Raw genomic sequence first — 25,802 nt, forward strand, 5'->3', positions numbered from 1 at the left:
TGACTGCGCTGGAGTCTCTGAGCCTACTCTGGTTCGGTAGGCTGCCTGATTTGTAAATCATTCTTTGCTTAGTTAAACTCTTCTGAATGTAGTTTTGCTCCAGTTTTTCTTTTAACAGCACCTATAACATAAATTTTTACTTCTACCAGACTGGGTAATCAAACTTTTCTTCACTTTTAGTTAAACCATTGATTTTTTAAAAATCTTATTTGACTATTTTGTGCTGTTTGTCTAGCAATATTTTCATTTTCTTTCCTTGAAACTCTGACTCTTCTACCATACTACTTCTCTTTCCTCTCATCTTCTTTTGTGAGCACTCCCTGAGGCACATCTGCTAGTCTTATGGGTGAGATTTTAAACTCTTTTAAGGTGAAATCAATTAATTACTCATTAGTCATGTACTAAATGTATATTAGTTCATAGATTTTCTCAGATGAATCTAATTTAGCAAGGTTTCTTCCTCTTAGTGTGGGGTTCTTTTCACACTGTATGGACTAGAAATGTAAATATAAGGAAATAAAGTCTCTACTGGTCTCCACTGCTGAGGTCTAAGCTACACTTCATGGGACAAATCATTAAAAATTACAAACAAAACTTTAGTGTTTGGACCAGGATCAACCATATAGATCTATGTCCATCACTGTTTTCTGATAGAAGATCCAACCATTAATGAGAAACAAGCATTATGGCCACACTGGAAAAGGTCAATAAGATGCTTCAGAACAGAAAGGGGAAATCATTAATGACATTAGATGAATTAGTAAAGAATCTGAGTCAATCCCCATTTAGAGAACAATATAAAGACTAAATGAATTTCATTATAAAATGAGCAAGATTGTAAGTATAAACTAACAGCCATAAATAATACTTCAAAATGCTGCTATGCTTCAAAGTATATTACAAAATATATTTCTGAATAGTGATAAGCCCAGATTTTCTGAAAGGATTTTTCTGAGTTTTCAAAAAGTCCTGGGTAATGCAGGGAGCATTCTCACTCCCATGTAAACAGAGGAGTAATTATGGAAATATTATAGAGTAATCTTAGTGGACAAAAAAAAGGATACAAGGGCCATAATTATAACATAGGCTTAACCTCAAATATTGAAACATCACCAAAGAAAGATGCTCTGGCTTTGAACATTGTTTTTATAATTAATTTTTTTCTTTAATAAAGGAGAAAATTTTATTAAAAATCATGTCTACAATTACCTAATTTTGTTAACCCATCTGAAAAATTATGAACACCTAGGGTTTCCAAGCAAAATACTTTTGTTATGTTTTTAGCATAATTTATTCATTAACTGAAATTCAAATATAAATCAAGGTTTTGTATTTTTATTTGCTAACTCTATCTTCCCTATAGAGACCTAATGATGAATGTTATTTTATATTCATATTACTGCTTGTTCACCTTTACACACCCCCATGAAGAATATAAATTCTAGTAGAGACCACGTATTTCACATTTACTACTCTATCTTCAGCATCTAAAAACCACAAATTCTAGGCCCAAATTTGGAGGTAGGACTATGATCAATTTTACAGACACATTGTCATCTTTATTTTTAATAAAGCTACCAAGCGTGAATAAAAAGTAAATACCATCAACACACTCCAAAAGCTCAATAAGAGCTCTTTCACGGAGAGTAGATTCTTCTAAAATAGTTGTTTTAAATAAAAGAATGAAAATGAACTACTCACATTACTTCATCTCTTCACTTCTAGGCTACTCCACATAGCAGTGAAGTGTTCTTTGGTTGACAATGTTACCTGGTAGCTGACTTAACCAGTCAACACATCTAAATTTCTCATTCAGTCTCTCCCCTCTCCCTTACTGTTCAACAGAATAATGACCCAATGTGACTGATAAATCACAACATTTTGGAACAAAAAGGGACAGAAAATATCAAGTTAACCTCCTTTATTTTACAGATTAAAGAACTAAAGCTCACATACCTGCAAGAGTGTTTCCCTGATCCAAACCTTTCAATGGTTCTGGGTCACTTATAAGATAAACCTTCTAAAGTTTTGGCATGCTACAAATGTCCTCCAAGATTCTGCCCCAGCCTTCAGCTCCAGATGTGTATCTCATCATAGGAATTAATACTATCTCCTGGCACCTATAAATGACTAGTATCCCTGTGCTCTTAGTGACCCAAAGGTGACCACTTCCTCCCTTGTACTTACATCCATTCATACTTCTATTATAGCACTTTTAAGACTATGGAATGTAGAATGGAATTTATCAGTTTAAATGTCTGTCTCCTCTTACTAGTCTGAGTACAGGAACTACAGCTTATTCCTGCTGGAATTACTAATGTCTATTCAAGTGCCTGGCATGTGCCAGGGCACCTGGTAGAAGCCCAGTATGCATTTGACAAATGAAGAAACACATACATAATTAATGGCACATATTATTATATAATTAATGGCAGAAATGAAGACTGTGCTTTATTACCAATCCACAGAATTAAGCTAAGAATCTATCCATATCAATAAAAAAGAAAGTAATAAATTTTGAGATAAAATTTGTCTTAAAAATCAGTGTCAGCAATATGTCAAGCTTACAAACATGCTGAGAAAGCCTGCTCTACAATGTTCAAAAAAATTTTGTTTTTCACTTTTCTGTCCACTAATTAAGCTTGATTTTTTTCCAGGCATAGTTTTGAACATGAATATCTATTTCTTATTCCTTTGTGTTTAATTTCTATAGTACAGTAAGGCCTTATTTAAATTCTTCCATAGTTCTTGGAAACTGTGACTTTAAGTGAAACAATGTATGATGACACCCATTTTTTTAAAATCATCAACATTGTAAGAAAACAATGTTGAATAAAACAACATTATTTGAGGACCACTAAAGTCGCAGTTTCCAAGAACTTGCTGAAAACATTAGTGAGAACTTGCTGTACTATATTTTGTAATTTTTCATTATACACACCACTATTTTGATAATAATGTGGATTGAGCAGATTATGGAAGAGAATACCTTCAATCATTTTGCTTCTATAACTTAAGTTCTCAACTCCTAACTTTAGAATGGATTTCTAGAATCTAACTTGTGTGAAAACTAAGACCCACCATTGTGTATGCAAGGTAGGAATAGAAAAAAACCCATACACAAAATGTAAACCAAAATTTAAAAACAGTTATAGATACAATTTCCATTTATAAACACATTTGAAATAAAACTTTAAAATTTGGTAAATGTATGTTAATTGATGCATACCAGCGTCATCATTTTTTAACTTTTTAAATTCATTGCGATCCGACTTATAATAATATAAAATGATACATTTATCCATAAAGCCTGTCATTATGTGTAGCTGAATTATTTATGTGTACATCTTTTAACAGAACTTTTAAGAATAGTAAAGAAAAAACAACATAAAATTGGTGATTCTTTTTATAAATACAAACGTCACCATTTATTTGCTATGTTCAAGTCCTAATTATGTACAAGGCACTGAACTAACCACATTATGTCAATTTAAACCTTGTTACACTCCAGAAAAATCAGCAATATCATTACCCTCTAATTTGACCAAAAATTTAGTGGATATACTCAACTATAAGAGAAGTACTTTTGTTACATAAATATTACTTAGAAGTGAGAAGTGAGAAATTTAGTCCTTTTACTAGGTGTGCTCTAAATTATTTTATTTTGATCACCATACTTAGGGAAGAATCCATCAATCATAGCTTGGGGTAATTGTAGTGATAACCTATATGCATTTAAAAGAAAAAGTCAAGGAAATATAACACCAACTTAGTCACTATTTCTGGGATATTATCTAATAATTGTTAACTATTAGACATAATTTCAAATAAACCTTTTGAAGACTGCCTTATCAGAGTAAGCAGCTATCTTGTAGAGATCATGTATATGTGTCTACAGAATAAATGAGTGAACGGGAATGGCCTAATTTCGTGGGACAACACTCATGAAATAAATTTTCCAGTGATAATATCACCCATAGATTCATACACTTGAGTATTTCAGAGTGTTATCCTCTAGAAAACTGTTTAAGAGGACTCAGAGAAGATGAAGCTACTGATATCTCAAGATACCAGTGAAGAACGCAAGGGAATGAATTTCATGAAATGTGATCAGAAACCACTTCATAGGTTTTATATAATTTTAACATAAACATATATAACCCATATATTAATTAATTTGCAGAGATTTGGCTATATCATCTACACTCTTAGAAGATTTTGTCATTAAACTGGCCAATTAAGAGAAGATTTTCTTTGTAAAATGAAAGATTGGCTTATATTTTCTGGTGTTTCTTATTCATGGGCATGTATCACAACCTAACTACTCTTTTGTAAGCTTTAAGGGGTAGAATCAGACTGACCAGCATCTGCCCACCTCAACAGCCTGCCTTTTAATTACTGTCTATTAAAAATGTATATTCACTCTCCCTCCTCTAAACTTTTCAATATAATTAGTAAAACAAAATTATACCTTGGTAGTGTCTAATGCTTCTAATGGCAGTCTCTTGGCAGATAAGAGGATGTGCATGTATATTCAGTTGCCATGTAGCATCTCAGAACTGGGTATGATTCAGTGAGTGCAAATGAATATTATCTAACACAATTCATTTTAAAAGAGAAAGATTATAAGACTAACTAAGGAAGAAAAAGAATAAGCTTTTCTAATATATCATTTATTTAATATATAGATAGATATCTAATGATCTATCTAATGATATCTATCTATGTATATATATATATATATATATGCTTCTAAAAGGTGTGTATTTTGATCCTTAAAAGTCATGCTGCAATTGGGTAACATTCTTAAAACTTATCTATCATATTTTATAAAACAAAACATGTGTCTAGGTCCGTCATAGAAGAGATATTTACTGTATGGGATTGGTACCCTTCCTTTATATAATATGCAACCAAAGAAAGAAGTGTTTCTTTTTGCCAAAGAAAAACAGTATTTAAAATACACAATATATTTTTCTCCCATGTTTGAGATATCTGCAATAACCATAAAACAGCTGGAGTGTTTTCCCAAGCATTAACCATGTCTTAGCCGTATTCTTTGCTCTCATGTTATTCCTAGCCCCCAAATAAGCCCATCTTCTAGACATGTCGTCAATTTCAGTATCTATCTTGCCAAATAACAATTCCAACATTTTTAAAAACGGTTGCGTTTTACATTGTGAAGCTAATTATGGCAGAAGTGAGAAAAGGAGTAGGCAAAATTTTACTGATAGCTTATAAATATAATAATCGCTTTCTAAATATGTAAATTTGAGTTTCAGAAGGACTAGGGCTTGTAATGATTATGTGGTCTTGTTGTTCTATTGCGCTAATTTGAATTGAAATGGTGCTGCAGTGCCAAAACCACTGCTTTTAAAGTAATTTCTACCTGATTTATTTACTCACATTAATAAAAAAAATATTGTGCTATAGTCATTCACAGAAGCTGAAACAGCAAAATACAAACTAGTCCACCATGATCTAATTTGTACTTGCCACCACAATATTTCTTCCAGGCACAATCAACTACTCTGTCAGCATCAGTGAACTTCTCTATAATGTTTAATGAGAAAATGTGAAGAAAGAATATCAAAAACGTTTTTATCAGGGCTCAATTTTCCAACCCACTTATAGTTTCAAGATTCCTAGGCAATAGATGAGGCTCAGGAAAAGGTGAAGAACGACTAATGATCTTGGCTTCTCATCTCCGGGGTAAGAATTAAGTAGACAGAGAGAGAGGGAGATTGTACAGGACTTAGTAATTTTGTAGCTACTCAAACAAGGGAAAGAAAAACGAAAAGAATTCTAAACCTGCCAATGCCATTCCCTTTACATATTAACAGGAAATAGATTACAAAGAGAAAGGACAACCTCAGATGATTTTAGCATCATTTTAGCAGCATTCCTAGGCTGATAATATACTAGAAACAACATGGTAAAACTTAACTAAACCATAATACAATTGTCACTAAATAGTAATAGTTAAAATAAATAGCATTTATATATACTGTGCAGTTTCCACACATATATCGCCATGGGTGCTTATATCATCTTCTGTGAATAGATTTTAAAAATAAAAACCTTTCCAAAATAGTTTAAGAAAATCAAGAACACGCTTGAAAGGAACTTAAAAAGAAGAGATTTATATAAAGTTTATAAATGGGTAGAAAGTAAAGTCAGTATACATTTTGAAAAGTGACATTTTATGGCCTTCTGTTACATTTACAGTGCATGTAAACATTGTTTCAAATATATAATTAAACATGACAACCACCACCAGCCCTCAGCCCTCAGCCGCAGATATACTTCACCCACTCCACATTCTCACATAAGCACCACTGTTTTAATAACACAAGGATGTCTTCCATTCTAGTCACCAAAGGGCCCAGGGGACACTGGAGTGGATGGCTTTAGTCTCCTCCACTTCAATGTACCCCATTGCATCCCACCAAAACCATCCTAAGAATACTCAATCCAAGTAAAATGAGTATATTTTATGGTATATTTATAGTAAAATATACTATGTATAAATACAATATAGTATATTTTATGCAAATGCATATTTTTTAAAAGTCCTCCAATACTATCCCCATCTTCTAATGAGTTGGCTATATCTAAACTGCCATTTAGAAGCTCTGGACACATCAATACATTAAATAATTTTCCAGTTAAAGTAATAACATCATTTCTGCCATGAGTCATACATTTATTCATTGAACAAATATGTAAAGGGCCTACTTTATGTCATGACTCTTCTAAGATTTGGTGATACATCAGTGGAAAAAAGACAAAATTCTTAATCTCTTGAAGCTTACACTCTGGTGAGGACAAAGGCAAACAAATAAATAAGTAAATGATATAGAATTATAGCAAGGTCAAGAAGTATGGAGAGAACAAGATGGGAGTCAGTTACAATTTTAAATAGGGAACCTAAGGTACATCTCAATGATAAGGTGACATTTGGAAAAGAGTTGAAGGTGAGAGAGAGGTCATGTCATGCATACATCTGGAGTATGGAAAGAGAAAAGCTAGTTCCAAAGCCCCGAGGCAGGATCATAGCCAGCGTGTTAGGGCAACAGTAAGGAAGGTCAATGTGAGGAAGTTAATGGAATAAACAAAATAGAGTAGAAAATGCAGTCAGAGATTACAAGGATCTTAGAAGACATGTTTTGAAAAGCATGAAAAAAATAGAGGAGTCAGGGATAAGCCCATTTTTTCATATTGCCATATTTTATAGTAATAAGCTAGTTTCTGCTTATAAAGAAATCTGGGACATAGGACAGTAAACCATGTGGCCTCAGGAAAACTTTAGCATGTGTTTCTCACATTTGGTTAAAACATGTACGTGTAGTAGCTGATATTTATGCCTTTCCTATAGTGTTTAACATAAACATTTAAGTCTATCCTACAAGCAACTTATATGCAAAAGTAAGAGAGACAGAGATAGAGGCAGAGACAGAGAGAGCACTAAGAAGAAATGTAGTGGCTAAGAAGGCTTTACTCTGACTTGGTGCTCCCTTCTGGCTGTCGGATCTTAAAATCACAGTAAATATATTGCTGAACAACGAATGATAAGAAAATGCATCTAACACACATAATATCCAGGGTGGGTTAATTTTTAATTGACCATTTAAAGTAACAATATTGCATAAACCAGCTGGAGTAAAATAAGGGTGAGCATGATAAGGAATCTTTAGGCATTAAAAATAAACTGTATCATATATGGGAAGAAATGGCTTAGGTATGCCAAGAAGCACGATCTCAACACACAGCTGATATGGGGAAAAATGGCAATGATAGTGGAACCACTTCCTATAATTTACTAAGGCAAACGAGATAATAAAAGCATCTGATTTAGAGTCTTTGCTTATTCTAAATAATTGCACATCAATTGAGTCCAGGGTTCTTGCATTGAGAAATAAGGGAGTACTACTTTTTAATCCTGACAAGAACATTAAAAGGCCCAAGTTATTACATAATGTAAATAATGTATTAGAGTTAGCAATGAGAAAGACTTCCTTTACAGCAAGGCTTATTTCATAATTCCAGGGTAAATCTATTGTTTCGATAAGATTTTTTTCAATTGATATATAAATAAATGTATACATTTAGGTACACTCTTACTTTTACAGAAATTTAAATTTACGTTAACGTACCACTTAAAATTGCATTAAATAAAATAGCATAATATGTGTTTTTGTAATGTAAGAAAGATATCAGTGTATGCTAAAATATATAAAATCTGATGCTAAGCAAATGGAGGAAACAACAAAAAACAACACAGCCATATAAAGTTTACAAAATAATTCACATGTAGTTTACAATTGTGGTTAGAACGTGATCTACTGAAAATGATAGAATTATTTATAGCATCTCTTTGGGGCCTAGGCCACCTTGTACATATAGAAAGCCACAGTTCTTGGGTGGCTGACATACTCTGAAATGTTCTCAGATTTTAAATTGTAGAAACAACACTTCCCATAAACAGAGAGCTCTCTGGGGGCATCTATAGGACTAAGTGGTAATTCTCAGGGAAGCAACGTTTTGGGAACATTCCGTCATACTGTACCATTAATGAATTGCCTGATTTATAACCAATGTAAATTTGGAGCTGGCTACCTTCCCAGAATGCTTCCAAACGGCAGCACAGTTGCAAGAGTAACACCATCAACACAGGAAAAGATAGCAGCCTGAGGAACTCACAAATGGACATTTTGGCCAAGGCGTGAACATATAATGGATGTGGAGTTCCAAAGGAGGTGCTAGACTTCGAGCAGCACATAAAAACTGAAATACTAAATATGAGTAATGTTACACTTCAACCTTTGTCACACAAAAGCTCTAAAGGGCTCCAGATATGGGGACAGCAGATATGGGCAGCATCCTTGAAGCAATTATGTTAGAGAGAGCTATGCTGTGAGTATAACAAAAAGGGAAGACTGGGAAGCAGTTCCCTAACCCTGAACTAAGATTTCTCTGCAAGTACAAAAAAAGCTTGAATGAGCTACCTGCAGTTGGGGGATGCTTTGGCCTGGAGCCTAATTCACATCTGAAAAAGCTAAAGAGGCCAGTGAGTACCAAGTACAAGCCTGTGTTTGAGTTTAAAAGCAACCCCTTCACCTAGATATTGAAGGGGGATGAATTCCAGAAGCCAACCCTAATATCTGCAGTAGAATCTTCAGTGTGGAGCCATTTAAAAACAGGCTGGCCCAAGAGGGCAACATGCCCGGATAAGAGTTCCTGGTAGTAAGAGGTGGAGTTTACTGTGGGAGTCCACGATGATGGGGAACACCAAACACCAGCCAATTCCACAACAGAGTTGCAATCGGAGGGACCCAACAGGCAAGTTTTTCTTCAAAAATCCTTCTCTCATGTCTACTGTCCCTCTCTACGGATGTGATTATGTGGTTCAAGAATTGTTGAACCAATTTCAGATTATAACTTTTGTGCATGTCTAACATTTCCTTTGCAGTCATAGCAACTATTGTTTTCTGGGTTTTTTTTTTTTTTTTTTTTTTTTTTTTTGAGACAGAGTCTCACTCTTTTCTCTAGACTGGAATGCAGTGGCCCCATCTCAGCTCATTGCAACCTCCGCATCCCAAGTTCAGGCAATTCTCCTGCCTCAGCCTCCTTAGTAGCTAGGGTTGTAGGCACCCGCCACCACTCCTGGCTAATTTTTGTATTTTTAGTAGAGACGGGGTTTCACCATATTGGTCAGGCTGATCTCAAACTCCTGACCTTACGTGATCCACCCACCTCGGCCTCCCAAAGTGCTGGGTTTACAGGCTTGAGCCAATGCGCCCAGCCAGCAACTATTGTTTCTTAATGCCTCAACCTAATAATACTTATAGTAATCTGTTATACATGTGTGCTTTAAGGATTTTAAAACCTCTCAATTTCTTAGCCAGAACCTAAATATTCAGGTTACTTTGCTGTTGTTAATTTTTTAAACATTTCTTATTAGCATCGCTAGAAGTTTTATTTCTATTTTAACTGTCTTATTATTTGGCTAATAAATATAATTACTTTTATATTTCGGAGTTGTGTTTCTCTTAATCTTTTTTTGATGACTTTGAAGAGGGTGCAACAAAGTAATTGAGGGCAAATGCTTTCAATAGTGTGCTGTTGTAAAAGATTTTTAATTTAGTATTTGAATTATGTATTAATATCATTTCAGTGTAGCTTTCTTTCAGAAAAATATTAAGAGATAGCTAAAAATAAGAAATGTCCTTTTTTGGCCAAGCATGGTGGCTCACACCTATAATCCCAGCACTTTGGGAGGCCAAGGTGGGCAGATCACTTGAGGCCAGGAGTTCGAGACCAGCCTGGCCAACATGGCGAAACCCCATCTCTACTAAAACAACAAAAATTAGCCAGGAGTGGTGGCACATGCCTGTAATCCCAGCTATGTGGGAGGCTGAGGCATGAGAATCCTTTGAACCTGGGAGGCAGAGGTTGGAGGCAGAGGTTGCAGTGAGCCAAGATCATGCCATTGCACTAGAGCCTAGGTGGTAGAGAGACTCTTGTCTCCAAAAAGAAAGAAAGAAATGTCCTTTTTGCCCCATGTTACACAAATTTGTTGTATTAAGACCTATTAATGTATTACATTTATTACAATATCATTTACTATATTCTCTCTCCAAAGTTTTACAGTTAAAGTAGTTTCGCTTTAATTTAAAGGTATTTTCTTTTTACTGAATTTTCTACTTATAACTTCATAGGATATTGAGATTACATTTAAATGGGCAAAATATTTTATTATAATATCATGTATCCTCATATTTGAAGATGAATGTAGAAAAAACAATCCCCACTACATCATGTCCCATTTAGTGTTCCAAATTTCTTTATTTGCTTTGATACATCTGACTATAGCATTATAGATTTAAATATTTTAAAAGCAAATAGTGGTTAATTTATATATCATACTAGCTAGATGAATTACTGACTACGCTACATTTTTTCCTATGTCAGGGAAAAGTTAGAACATTGTACTAGTACTTAAAATAGATATAAGCAGATGATCTCCAGTATATTTTCATTATATCCAGTATATTTCATTATTATCTTATAATACAGTATGAGCTAAGCTAATGAGAAGAAATATTGAAACCACCTTGCCAATATCAGTAACATTGACCTACCTTGGCCTCCTAAATCAGTTTTGGACTCAACCATCACATACTATGAACTAATTTGAGACTCTCAAACCTTTTATTTCACAGTGTTTCCTAGTGCCTACGGCTGTAAGACATATTTAAGGGGGAAATGGGTGCCCAAATTCTCAATTCAAATTAATGTGTTTAATGTGTAAGAAAAGGTAGTAGGCTACTGCTTTGCAAAGCAGATTTTTATGCTTTGGCCCCTAGCCATACCTGAATTTCTTAGAAGGAAAATATTTCCTCCCTTAGAAGTGCTTCAAGAAAGTGAAATTCAGGAAATTGTTTTAAAAGAGTCATTTAAAATATGAAATCAGCAGAAATTGGGGATTTAGTTGATAGTAGCCAAAAACATTGTAAAGAGCACTGGAGGCTGTGTAATTTTGAAAGGATTGTGTTTGTAGGCATTGTGTTCAGCAGTCAACATGAGCAAAAGTGATAAGAAAAAAAGATTCAGCAGAGGCTCCATTGCCAGGGATGCTGGCAGCCTGCCAAACACACAGAGGTAGCAACTATTCTACCTCTTTGGCTGTCTTCAGGGTAACATTACCCTTCCCTGCTAAACAAAGGAAAAGGTGCCCATTGAAATCTGCAGCATGCAGTCACACCTGCTTAAGTTGTGCTTGCTTTTCCTTCATACAAAATATTTGTGTAACTGCAAGCAGAGGGTTACATCTCCACCTAGCATATAAAATGGAGAAACAGCATATATTATAATTTTTCACAAGACAGACAATAAGGACAAAAAATTTTAGTTAAGTATATTTTACTATGTTGTTTGCAATTGTATATTGAATCGTATTGTCATACTGAATTTCTTTTTACTTCATTATATACAGATAGGCTGCCTGGACAATTCAAGGAATGTATTCCTCTTGTTCCTAGAAGTATAGGCTGTCTCCTGTCTTATAAGACAGCTATTTGGTTAGAGCAGCTTCTGATTTTCTACATAAGGCTTATAATTTAAATATTTCAGGAAAGAGGGAGAAAAAATATATATTATATTTAATTAGTGGATTTTCTGAACACAAAATGAGAAGAGAGAGAAAATGACTCTTCCTTCTGGTTTCGTAAAGGGACATACTAACTTTGCTGTTTTAGTCTATTTGCTAGAGGAACTGAGCAGCTTCCTAGGATATTCTAAGTAAAAAAGAAGTGATGGGCATAATCCCCATTGAAAAATGCCAGGTGGCTGCCTGAGGGTAGAGGAGATTCTCAGTATATATATAGAGAATTTCCCTCAAACTAGCTCTCAACCCAATTCCCTATGGACTCATGACTCATGTGTAAGTCTTAGGAAAAAAAGACACTCATTGAGAAAACTTCCAAGGTTGATGACTAGATAGATAGATAGATGGATAGATAGATAGATATGCAGAAATTTCTGTTATTGTGAAATATAAACTAATACTTGAAAAAAAAGGAAGACTTGATTTCAGTCCTCATTGGAATCTCATGTGCACAGAGTAAGGAACAAGAAATAACAGGGATGATGGTTTCCAATGAGAGGTGAAAATATTTAAAAGATGTGGCTCAACTGTGGACACTGGATGCCACCAGGAGGCAGTGTAGGAAGCAACACGTGCATGATCAAATCTGAAGGGAACATCAGCAGGGGAAGAAATAGATGCTGGGATATTGAGTTACTATTTTTTCAGTGTTTGAGCCAACCCAAGCAACGTGCTATGCCCTTTACATCAGTTACCTCAGTTGATCCCTATAGCAAGTCTTTAAATTAGATATTATAATTCCCACTTTACATATGAGGAAACTGATGATTTAAGAGCAAGTATTTGAGGAAACTACCCACTTCTGGTATCACTGTCCTGTCACACATGAAAATATACAATGACTCCATCTCTGGGAATTCTGGAAATCAAAACATTACATTGCAAATCAATATTAGAAGACCAAGAGCAGGAAGGAGTGTCATTACTCAAAATTTATAAATAGAACAATATATAGTAACTGTTAATACACAAAGCTAAGATGGTGGTAGGGAGATTGTTAGCTATTCATGATTTGAAAGAAAACTATAAGGTTTAAGATGATAAGACACAATGAAATTATTAACAGCACTAAATAAGAACCATGGAAGGAGGAGTGGAGTTTAGGTATCATAGGCTTATGTCATGATTACACCCAAGAAAGAAAATAAAGATTTCAAGAATGCTGCCCAAGGTGGAAGGCACAAGTCATGTCTTGACATTGTCAATTGGCATTAACAATTACATTCTGGAGGAATTTCACTGTCTCCCTCTGCTTCTCTCACACCACCTCTCCATTCCCTTTTTGTACAGATTTCAGAAGTAGAAAGCAAAGGAAGGCAAACTCTCAAGCCTCCTGTGCTTTTACTTCCAGTTATTTTATTACTAGCCTCATTGTATGTGGAGGCTAATGCAAATCAATCTTGGATGCTAGTGTTGACTCTTGATTAACCCCTGTTCAGGGAAAGCCTCTCAGAGTTCTACTTTGTCTGTTGTTAGGGTAAATCCTGCCCTTAGGCCAAACATCCTTGACCATAAATCCTGTCCTTAGGCAAATTTACATAGCATTCTCGCTTTTCCCTGGGAAGTCTGTCAACTTCAATCCCACCTTTGTATGTTGGTTATGCGGGAAGAGACAACTTATATCTTTAGTTTACAGGTCTACAAATCAAGATCAACAGTACTGTGGTATTTAAGACCTGGATCTGGCAGGTAATGGTGTGGGGATCCACCATCATGTCTCACTGTCACCCATGACTAGGGCTTCTCTTTGGAAATCCATATTAAATGTTTCTTTCTGAGGAACTGGATATGTCAGCCTCTTCCTTTGGCCTCTTAGCCTCCTTAGACTTTGGGGATAAATTTGCACAGATCTAGCTATTGCAGAACAGCATAAAAGGTTTTTGTTTTGTTTTGTTTTTACTACCAAGCATCATAACAAATTAACTGGATTTTTAAAAAACTAACATAAAATGGTTAAGCAATGCATCCACAGCTACACAGTTAATAGGTAACAGAGTTGGGATGTAAACACAGTCTGTCTGACTTGAGGAGCCATTTTTTAATGCTTTTTATTTTAAAATAATTAAATATTATATTCACAAGAATTTGCAAGATAGTACAGAGAGGAACCTACACCCTTCACCCAGTTTCTTCCAATGGTTCTGTGGTACATAACTACATTACAATATAAATACCAAGAAGTTGTCATTGGTGCAATGCATGTGTATAGCTTCATGCCATTTTATCTTGTGTGTAGATTCTTGTAACTACCATCACCACAGCTAAAATACAGACCTATTCCTTATCACGAAGATCTCCCTCATACTACCCTTCTACAGTCACAACTACACTCTCCTCCAACCATTTCTAATCCCTGATAACCACTTATCTATTCTCTATTCTATAGTTTTATTTCAAGAATCCTATATAAATGGAGTCATACAGCTGGGCGCGGTGGCTCATGCCTGTAATCCCAGCACTTTGGGAGGCCGAGGAGGGTGGATCACGAGGTCAGGAGTTCAAGACCAGCCTGGCCAAGATGATGAAACGCCAACTCTACTAAAAATACAAAAATTAGCTGGGCGTGGTGGTGGGCGCTTGTAATCCCAGCTACTCGGGAGGCTGAGGCAGAGAATTGCTTGAACCTGAGAGGCGGAGGTTGCGGTGAGCCGAGATCACGCCACTGCACTCTAGCCTGGGCGACAGAGCAAGACTCTATCTCAAAAAAAAAAAAAAAAAAAGGAGTCATACAATATATAACTTCCTGATATTAACTTTTTAAAACTTTGTGTAATACCTTTGATCCATCCAAATTGTTGCATGTATCAAGTTTGTTCCTTTTTATTGATGAATAGTGTTGTATGGGATGGATATTCCAGCTCGTTTAACCATTCATTTGTTGAAAGACATTTTGATTGTTTCCAGTTTTCACTATTACAAATACACTTGCTATGAACAATCATGTAAATGTTTTCATCTGGACATACATTTTCATTGTTCTGTGGTAAATATCTAGAATTATGACTGTTGGGTCATATGGTAAATGTATATTTAGTTTATTTTTGTTTGTTTTTAAGAAACTGCCATTTTCTCCCCCCAAAAGGATTAATGTTTAACCACTGTATTTTAGTTATTTTAGTACTTACTAAATTTGGATAAACAGTATCCATGATGGCTGCAGTAGGGATAGAGACAGGAGATAGCCGGGGGTCCGGCGAAACTCCACCTTCAAGCCTAGGGCAGCCTGAAGACTGAAAAACCAGACTGTGGGTCCCAGATGAAGTCCGTCCCCTCCTGACTGATTCTCTCTGAATAATGCCCACCTGCGCACTAGGGGAAGGGGATGGAGCCAGGAGAAGCTTAAACTGTTTTCAGAAGGGAGGAGCCGGGCCTCTTCAGTTCCTGTGTGGTGGCCTGGGATTCAATCTGTGAGGCAGGAGACCTGCTAACAGGAGTCTCTCACTTTGCTGAAAGTTCCTCTTTCCTTTTTTCTTTTCACCTAATAAGCCTGTCCTACTCCCCCTGCAATGTGTCCGCATGCCTAAATTTTCTGGGCCATGTGACAAGAACCTGTTTTTTTCTAGAACAGTAGCCAGCTTGCAATATTTCCAGTATGGTCCCCAATGATCCCTACCTCCTCCCAATATTCACAGCCTTGTGTAATCCCCTCCCACGTTTTTCTAGGTTTAGAATGTGTGGTCAATAGTTTAAAACAGAAGTGATGGTACAGACTTCCAAGATTAGGTTGTAAAAGACTGTGGCTTTCATCTCTCTCTCTCTTTCTCTCTGTCTGTCTCTCTTCATATGGCCTGAAGGAAGTCATGTTGGGAGGAACCCTATAGGTGAGCTCAGTTCTAAAGAACTGAAGCCTTCTGCAAAAACCACATGAGCAAACTTGAAAGTGAATCATTCAGCCCCAGTTAAGCCTTCAGAGACTACAACTCTAGCAAACACTTCAACTGTAACCTTTTAAGAGACCCTAAGCCAAACTCAACTAGCTAAGACACTGCCAGATTCTTAAGAAGCTAAGTTTTGTGTTATTTGTTACTCAAGCATACACAGCAAATATATATTTTGACACAAAAGTGCAGTGATGCCAAAATAAAAACTTAAAATGTAAGAGTGGCTTTGGAACCACCTAATGAATGGAGCTAAATAAACTCTAAAGATTTTGAGAAGACTGCTAGTGATATCTTAAAGAGCCTTTTACACACTGTTCATAGAATTTTGACTTTGATGAATAACTCCTGGGCAGATACAGGACAGAGTCCTAATCAAGAAACTTCCAAATTTTTCCTGACTGAATTTAAAACTTCCTAGGAATCAAGACTCCTTTGTAACTTCCATTGTTCTCCTTTCTTATTAGAAATACCTATAGTGGTTATTCATATGCTTGTCCCACCTTCGTATGTTGGTTATGTGGGAACAGATAACTTATCTCTTGAGTTTACAGGTCTATAAATCAAGATAAACAGTACTGGAGCTTTACTTACAGAACTGCACCCAAGAAAACCTATCATAACTGGTCCTGATTCATATAGTGAAATTCTAGATTATGAGCTGATGCTGTAATAGGATGAGGCTTTGTGGGGTATCGGGGGTGGGTGGCAAGGGGCCTTGGGAAAGGGTGAGTGTGTTTTCAGTGTGGGAGGGATATGAATCATCAGCAGATAGAGGAAAAACTGTAGCATTCAGGCCCCAAAATGGCTCCCAGTGATTGCTGAATCCTGGTTTCACACTCTTCTCATGGTCCCTCCTATATTGTACTAGGATCAGTCTATGTGACCAATAGAATATGACTGAAGTAATAGTATAGTGTGTCACTGCTGAGATTCAGTTATAGAAAACTGTGGCTTCCGTTTTGTTCCCTCTCTCTCTCTCATCATTTGCTTTAAAGAAAGACATGATGTAAGTAGCCCACATGGTGAAAAACTGAATCCTCCTCTTAACAGCCACATGAGAAACCTTAGAGTCAGATCCCTAGTCCCAATTAAGTCTTTTTTTTTTCTTTTTTGAAACTGCACCTCTAGCCAACACCTCGATTGAAACCTCATGAGACAACTGAGATAAAATCATTCAGCTAAGCCACTCCAGCATTCTTGATCCACAGAAACTTTTGGATAATAAATGTCCTATTTTCAAGCCACTATGATTTGGGGTAATTTGTTATGCAGCAATAGGAAACTACTACTGTGATTAATAAGACTTAAGAATAAAGGCTGGGTGCAGTGGCTCACACCTGTAATCCCAGGACTTTGGGAGGCTGAGGCGGGCGGATCCTTTGAGGTCAGGAGTTTGAGACAAGCCTGGTCAACATGGAGAAACCTCATCTCTACTAAAATACAAAAATTAGCTGGGCATGGTGGTGCGCACCTGTAATCCCAGCTTCTCAGGAGGCTGAGGCAGGAGAATCACTTGAACCCAGGAGGCAGAGGTTGCAGTGAGCCGAGATCACGCCACTGCACTGCAGCCTGGGCAACAGAGTGAGACTCGGTCTCAAAAAATAAGAAGAAGAAGAAGAATAAAGATATCCACAAACACAGAAACATGGGTAAGATTTATCTGACATAGAAATAACTGGAGTTTTTCCCAAAAAATGTGGTTTTAAGCACAGTTTAGATGCTCAGAATTATTGTTTCAGAAAGGCATAACTGAACTGTGATTATAATTTGTAGAACATATCTCTAACATATTGAAGTGTATCCTTTTGAAACAGGAAATTTTCTCTGACTTGTTTACTCAGCCGGTAGTTCTCAACCCCTGAGAGGGTGCAGGGGCTGGGATGAGTGCTTCTGGGCGCCAGCAGGGGCAGAACTCTGTGTGGCCCCGTGGCAGAGTTTTGGAGGGTACCTGGGACCCCTGGAGCTGAAGAGGGTGTGTGATACAGTGCGGTCTGTTAGCTTTGCTGTCTACGGACGGCTTAAGTATTTAACAGCTCATTGTGACAGCCCTCTGTATTTCGAGCTCTTGTTCAGTATCCAAGAAGAATCAGGCCGCACAAACGAATTGAAGACGGTAAATGTGGGGGATTTTATTGCCGATGGAAGTGGCTCTCAGCAGGATGGGAAGCTGGAAAGGGAGGGGAGTGGGAAGGTGGTCTTCCCCTGGAGTTCAGGGCAGCCAAACTCTTCTCCACAGTCCCACCATCAAGCCGTCCTTCTGAAGTCAAGCTGCTTCTCACCAACATCAAGCTGCTTCTCTTCTCTCCTTCTCTGCCACATGCTGCCAGTGGAGCCTGGGATTTTTATAGGTACAGGGTGGGGGGTGAGGTGGGCCAGAGTGGTTTTGAAAAAGACAACATTCAAGCCAGAAAACAGGGATGTAAAGTTCTCACTTTGGGCCGCGGGTCCAGGCTTGATGGTAGGAATCCTTAATCTTATCAAGGATTGCATAGAACTGATGACATTAAATCATTACACCAGCTCATCTGGTTGTGATTCCACATTCACAAAGACACCATCTAATTATAACCTGGCTTAACTCATAAATTTTCCTAGAGAAGGCCCAGTTCACTAACTACCTGATATTTGTTTCTAAGCTAGCTGGTATTTGTGACCTGTATCATAAACAAGCATTCCAATTTTTATGTAAGTGATATGTGGTCATGTTAGCAGAAGCCAGTTACGGTAATTCTAATCAATTCTGGATGCCCTGCAGAAAAAAATGAGCTTCTTAATTTTTAAGTCAAAAGAGCATGGGAACTGCACTGAGATCTTAACAACTAGTGCTCTTTCCTCTGCCCCTTCAACAGCAGTGAGCTGGCCTCAATTCCATCTCTGATTTTACTCACTTTAAATTCAATACTACTATTACTAAATCTCACTGTGTTACCTATTCAACCAAATATAACTTAGTAATAGTTTTCAGGCAATTGAGAACATACTTCCATTTAACAATGACAACAACAACAACAAAATGCTAGATGAATGAATGAATGATAGGTCAGTTAAATTTTAGAAGCTGTAGTTAAAAGCAAGTATTTTGAATGTATTAACAAGGCAATGTAACATGCTGGGAGGGGGGGAATCTCATGTCATGTTTAGTGTGTGTATTTGCTACAATTTGCCAGTCAAGTATAATTTTACAAAGACCTTGTATTTAGAATCAAATCGCAATGCTTGGAAGTAATTGAGTTGCATTTTGGGATTTGCCTTAAGGGAGATAGAAGGTGAGAGGCTTCTAGCTTAAGTACAATTACAGAAAAGGGCCTTGCATTTTTATGACTTAGGTTATTGGCCAATCAATGGGTCATTGGATCTTTATTATTTTAATTAAAATTGGTTCACTTTGATGACATAAAACATATTGATTATGAGTATTCTCAGAGTCTTGAAAGATTTGGTAGAAAATAGCAGTCTCTACCTTTCTCATGTACCCATCAATTCTGTTAACTCTCTTAGTCTGATTTCTCTTTTCTTCTTTGATTTTACTTCTACATTACTTTTTGTTTTTATTCATATTTTGGAGTAATCTTATGGAAATGACACCCACCCCTACATAGCGTATAACCAGGAGTCATTACTACTCTGTATTTGATAAGTGTAGAAAGGGCCATTGCTCATGCAAATGTCTACACATTCTCTGCATAGCTACTTACTATTAGCTTCAATATTGTTTAACTCAAACACTGTAATTTTGACCATAGACCCAAAATTATTCTGTTATTTTCTTTTTCGCTCATGTGTTTATGCATTTATTAAAAAATATTTCAGTGCTTACTGTTTATTAAGTTGGGAAGGAAGGAAAGAAGGGAGAGAAAGAAGAAAATAAAGGAAAGAAAGAGAGAAAGAAGGAAAGAAAGAAAGAAGAAAGAAAGAAAGAAAGAGAAACAAAGAAAGAAAGAAAGAAAAAGAAAGAAAGAAGAGAGAGGAAAGGAGGAAGGAAGGGACGGAGGGAGGAAGGAAGGGAGGGAGGGAGGAAGGAAAGGGAAGGGAAGAAGGGAGAAGGGGGAGAGAGAAAAAAATAAAGAAAAGGAAAAGAAAAGAGAAAAGGAAAGAAAAGTAAAGAGAAAGAAAAGAACGGTAGGTACTTAAACGTTGCAGGTATCCATAAAGCAGCTACTTAAAAATAAAACTAATTCTTTTCTATAAGGTTATTCTCTTCTAGACAAAGTTCAACTGGTCAAATGCTCTTGTTTTTTAAAGTTACTTTGTAATAATTGTCCTAAGCTTGTTTTATTTATATAATTTAGTGTATTTAGAGTGTGGATACTTAGATATTTGGGTATCAAAGTTCATGTGCTCAAATTATCATCTAAGCTCTAAGATACAAAAACCAAAACCAAACAAACAAACAGAAAACCTTAACAAAATGTTTATAATTTCCTTAAGCTGACCTTTAAGAACATCCCTGAAATGCATCTTTTGGACAATATTTTGTTTGTAATGTTTCTGGACATTAGGAAAAGTTAATATAGACCAGGGAAAATAAGTAAGGAATAAAACTCTACATGTCTAAAGAATAATGCCAAGCAGGAGAAAGGAAGTTTAGCATTTTTAAACTACCTAAGTATGTTAGGTAATGGGTTACTTATGAAAATTAAGTATTTGTACATTTGTACATTTTTATAGCAGCCCTTCAGACCAAAACATGTTATTGAATTTATATTCCTTCAGATTTTAGAAAACTAATTCATGTGTTTCTTTTTCTACTACGTTAATCGTTCAAAGGCAAAAGTTATGATTATTCACACTAAATAGGATTTTTAAAAGACTATCAATAACTTCTTATTTGCACAAGATTTACCACCAAATGATTTACAAGATTCGTTTCTATTTTTCAGAGGTATTTGTTTGTTTTGAATTTTGAAAATGGTAATAAGCACTGATAAGACATCATAAGAAAAGTGAGGTTTACAAGTATAAGTTACCCAGCCTGTCAATTATTGGCTTGGTATACATGCCCAAGATCACCACATTAATATTTATTGGTATGACCATTAATTTTATGTATCAACTTTATTGACCACAGGGTGCCAGATAAAATATTCTTTCTGGTTGTCTTTCAGCCTGTTTCTGGATGAGATTAGCATTTGAATTGGTGGATTCAGTTACGTAGCTTACCCTTCACAATGTGGTTGGGCATCATCCAAGTCTTTAATGGTCTGAGATGAAAAAAAGCAACAAAAGGCTGGGTGCAGTGGCTCAAGCCTGTAATCTCAGCATTTTGGGAGGCTGAGATGGGAGGATCACTTGAGCCCAGGAGTTCAGGACGAGCTTGTGCAACACACTGAGGCCCTGTCTCTAAAAAAATAAAAATAAGTAAAAATGTAAAAAGCAAGAAAGGGGAAATTCACTACAGTTTTCCTACCTCACTGTTTGAGCTGAGGCATCTCATATCTTCTCAGACGCTGGGAGTAGGATTTACTCCATTGACTCCCCTTGTTCTCAGGTCGTCAAACTCCAACTGATTTACACCACCAGCTCCCATGTAAGCCAATTTCTCATAATAAATCTTCATATATATAAACAATCTCCTACTGGTTCTCTTTCTCTGGAGAACTCTGACTAATACAAGTAGGAAGCGTTCAACAAAGATTTATCCAGTGGAGATTCAAACTAATGCCTGACACATTTTATACTCCACGCTTTTCCACCACACCAGGTAGTGCCAATTTATAGAAAATACTTTCTCCAGAGGGCTTGGTATTTAGAAATGTCATATAATATTATATTGCTTGTCATGGTAACAACGTGAAATACAAGAATATGATACTAAAATATTTGCTTTAAGGTAGAAATTTTCTCTTACAATTTTTCCTCCTACAAGAAGGGTGTAGATGAGTCAGACGCTGATCCAATTCTCACTGGCCCAGTTAACTTGTCTAATATAATTGAGAAGATGAAATAAAGGAATTCATCTATACATTAACTAATAGGCTTCCTTAAGTACTAAGAAATGTCTACTCCAAAAGGAAGGATGTGGCTTTCCTAAAATACGAACCAAACATAGAAATCTCAGAAGGTCCTTTATAAGATAACTTATAGAGCAATTAAATGGCATTATACACTAAAATTCATAGTCCTTACAGTTTTTTAAAAGCAGTCTCAATTTAGTTTGTAACTGTGATTTTCTTTATTTTCTAAGTCCAATCTCTTTTTTTTCTTTGTTTTTCATTTTTAATTGACACATAATAATTCTACATATTTATGTCATACAAAATATTTCAATACATATATACAAAGCATAATGATGAAATCAGAATAATTATATTTATGACCTCAAACATTTATCATTTCTTTGCACTAGGAACATTTAAAATCCTTTCTTCTAGCTTTTTGAAAATATACATTGAATTATTCTTAACTATAGTCGCCCCACAATGCTATAGAACCCTATAACCTATTCCTCCTTTATTGCATCTAGCTGTAATTTTGTATCCATTAACCAACGTCTCTATCCTTTCCTCCCTCCTACCAATCCCAGCTTCTAATAATCACAGTTTTCACGGTTTACTTCTATAAGGTCAAGTTTTTAGCTCCCACATGAGTGAGAATATGTGATATTAATCTTTCTGTGCTAGACTTATTTTGCATAACATAATCCCCTCCAGACTCATCCATGTTTCCAAGAATGACAGGATTTCATTCATTTTATTCAAATATATATATATATATATGAATGAATAGTATTCCATCGTGTATATATACTATATTATCTTTATCCATTAATCTGGTGATAAGCAATTAGGCTGATTCCATATCTTGACTATAGAGAATAGTGTTATAATAAATATGGGGATACATATATCTTTCTGATACACTTACTTTATTTCCTTTGGGTAAATATCAAGTAATGGGATTGCTGGATCATATGGTATTCAAATTTTTAATTTTTGGAGGAAACATTATACTATTTTTCAAAATAGATGTCCTAATTTACATTCTCATCAACAGTGTATAAGAGCTCCCTTTTCTCCACATCCTCACCAACATTTCTGGTTTTTTTTTAATAACGGCCATTCTAATTGGGGAAAAATTATACCTCTCTGGATTTAATTTGCATTCCCCTGATGATTAGCGATATTGAACATTTTTAAATATACTTATTAGCCACTCGTATGTCTTATTTTGAGAAATGTCTATTCAGATATTTTGCTCATTTTAAAAATGAGGTTATTTGGATATTTTGCTGTTGACTTCTTTGAGTTCTTAATATTAATCCCTTGTCAAATGAGTAGTATGCAAATATTTTCTCCCATTCTACAAGTTACTTCTTCATTCTTCACTCTGTTGTTTCCTTTGCTGCACAGGAGCTCTTTAGCTTTATATAATCCATTGGTCTATTTTTGCTTTTATAGCCTATGTTTTTGAACTCTTAACCACAAAAACTTTGCCCAGGCCAATATCTCTAGTTTTCTTCTAGTAGTGTTACAGACTTGGGTCTTACATTTAAGTTTTCACCCATTTTGAGTTGATTTCTGTATATAGTGAGAGATAGAGATCTAGTTTCATTCTTCTACCTACAGATATCTAGGTTTGTCAGCACCATTTATTGAAAAGGCTGCCATTTTCCCAATGCCTATTCTTTGCACTTTTGTGAAAAATCAATTGGCTATACATATGTGGATTTATTTCTGGGTTCTCTATTCTGTTCCATTTGTCTATGTGTCTGTTTTTATATCAGTATCACACTGCTTTGATTACTATAGCTTTGTAGTATATTTTGGAGACAAGCAGTATTATGCCTCTAGCTTTATTCATTTTTCTCAGAACTGATTTAGTTATTTGAGGTCTTTCGTGGTTCCATACAAATTTTAGGATTTTTTTTCCATTTTTTTTTTTTTTTGAAGCATGTCCTAGGTTTGGATGGAAATTGCATTAAACCTGTAGGCTACTTTGGGTAGTATGGTCATTTTTATAATATTAATTCTTCCAATCAATGAACATGGAATGTCTTTCCATTTTATTTGTGTCCACTCTAATGTATTTCAACAATATTTTATAATTTTCATTGTAGAGAATTTTCAACTCCTTGGTTGAATTTATTCTTAGGTATTTTATTTATTATTTTTACAGCTATTATAAACATAATTGCTTTCTTAATTTATTTTTCACTAAGTTTATTATTGGTGTATAGACAGACTAATTATTTTTGCTCATTTATTGTGTATCCTGCAAATTTACCAAATTTATCAGGTCTAAGATTTTTTTTGGTGGAGTCTAGGTTTTCCTATATATAAGATCATGTCATCTCCATATAGGGATAATTTGACTTCCTCTTTTTTGAGTTGAATATACTTTTTTAAAGAGATAGGGTCTCACTGTGTAGCCCAGGCTGGTTTCAAAGTCCTGAGCTCAAGTGATCCTCTCATTCTAGCCTCCTGAGTAGCTGGGACTACACAAATATGCCACTGCACCCAGCTGCACTTTATTCCTTTATCTTGCCTAATTATTCTGGCTAGGACTTCCAGTGCTATGTTAAATAAGAGTGGTGAAAGTGGGCATCATTGTCCTATCCCAGTTTTTCAAGGAAAAGCTTTCAGTTTTCTCCATTCAGTATAATATTAGCTGTGGTTTTGTCATATGTGGCCTTTACTGTGTTGAGGTACACTTCTATACTTAAATTTGTTAAGACGTGTTTTTTTTTTCATGAGGTAATGTTGAATTTTATCAAATGCTTTTTCTGCCACTATTGAGGTGATCATTCAATTGTTGCTGTGATGTATCACATTTATTGACTTGCATATGTTAAACTATCCTTGCATTCCTAGAAAAATAATCCCACGTAATTGCAATGTATAATCCTTCTGATACGCTTTTGGATTTCATTTGTTATTTTTTTGTTGAGGATATTTGCAGCTATGTTCATTCAAAATATTGGTCTGTAGATTTCTTTTATTGTTGTGTCCTTGTCTGGTTTTGGTGTCAGGGTAATGCTTCCCTTATAAAATGAGTAAGAAAGTTTGTACTCCTTTTTACTTTTTTGCAAAATTGTGAGAACTGATTTTAGTGCTTTAAAAATTTGGTAGAATTTAGCAGTGAAGCCATCTGGTCCTAGGCTTTGTGCTATTGTTATTGGGAGACTTTTTTATTTCTGATTTAACATCCTTACTCATTATTGGTCTGGTTAGATTTTCAAATTCTTCCTGGTTCAGTCTTAGAAGGTGGATGTATCCAAAAATTTATTCATTTCCTCTAGGTTTTCCAATTTATTGGCATATAGTTGTTCACAATATTCTCTTGTGATCCTTTATATTTCCGTGGTATCTGTTGTAATGCCTGCATTATGATTTTTGATTTATGTGGGTCATCTCTCTTTTTTCTTTGTTTGTCTCACTAACAACTGTTCAATTTTGATTATCTTTCCAAAACACTATCATTATATTGTTTTTATTTTATTGATCTTTTGTATTTTTTGTGCCTGTTTTGTTTATTTTTGCTCTGAATTTTATTATTTCTTTCTATCTACTAAGTTGGGTTTGGTTTGTTCTTGCTTTTCCAATTTCTCAGAATGCATCATTAGGTTGTTTATTTGAAATCTTTCTTTTCTGATGTGTTTTTGCCATAAATTTCTATATTACTACTGCTTTTGCTGTATCTCATAGGTTTTGGTATGCTGTCTTTCAATTTTCATTTGTTTGAAGAAATTTCTTCATGTTCTTCTTAATTTTTTATTAACTAATTGACCATTCAGGGGCATGTTGTTTGATTTG

At 35.5% G+C, this 25,802-nt stretch overlaps 1 protein-coding gene across 5 annotated transcripts in view; it reads right to left on the reverse strand.

The window, feature by feature from the left end:
* CTNNA3 (catenin alpha 3) overlaps window positions 1-25,802 on the reverse strand; it is a 1,760,513-nt gene that overhangs the window by 293,560 nt on the left and 1,441,151 nt on the right. The window lies entirely within an intron of this gene.

Source organism: Pan paniscus, chromosome 8, assembly GCF_029289425.2.
Source record: "Pan paniscus chromosome 8, NHGRI_mPanPan1-v2.0_pri, whole genome shotgun sequence".
In the NCBI taxonomy this organism is placed as follows: Eukaryota; Metazoa; Chordata; class Mammalia; order Primates; family Hominidae; genus Pan; species Pan paniscus.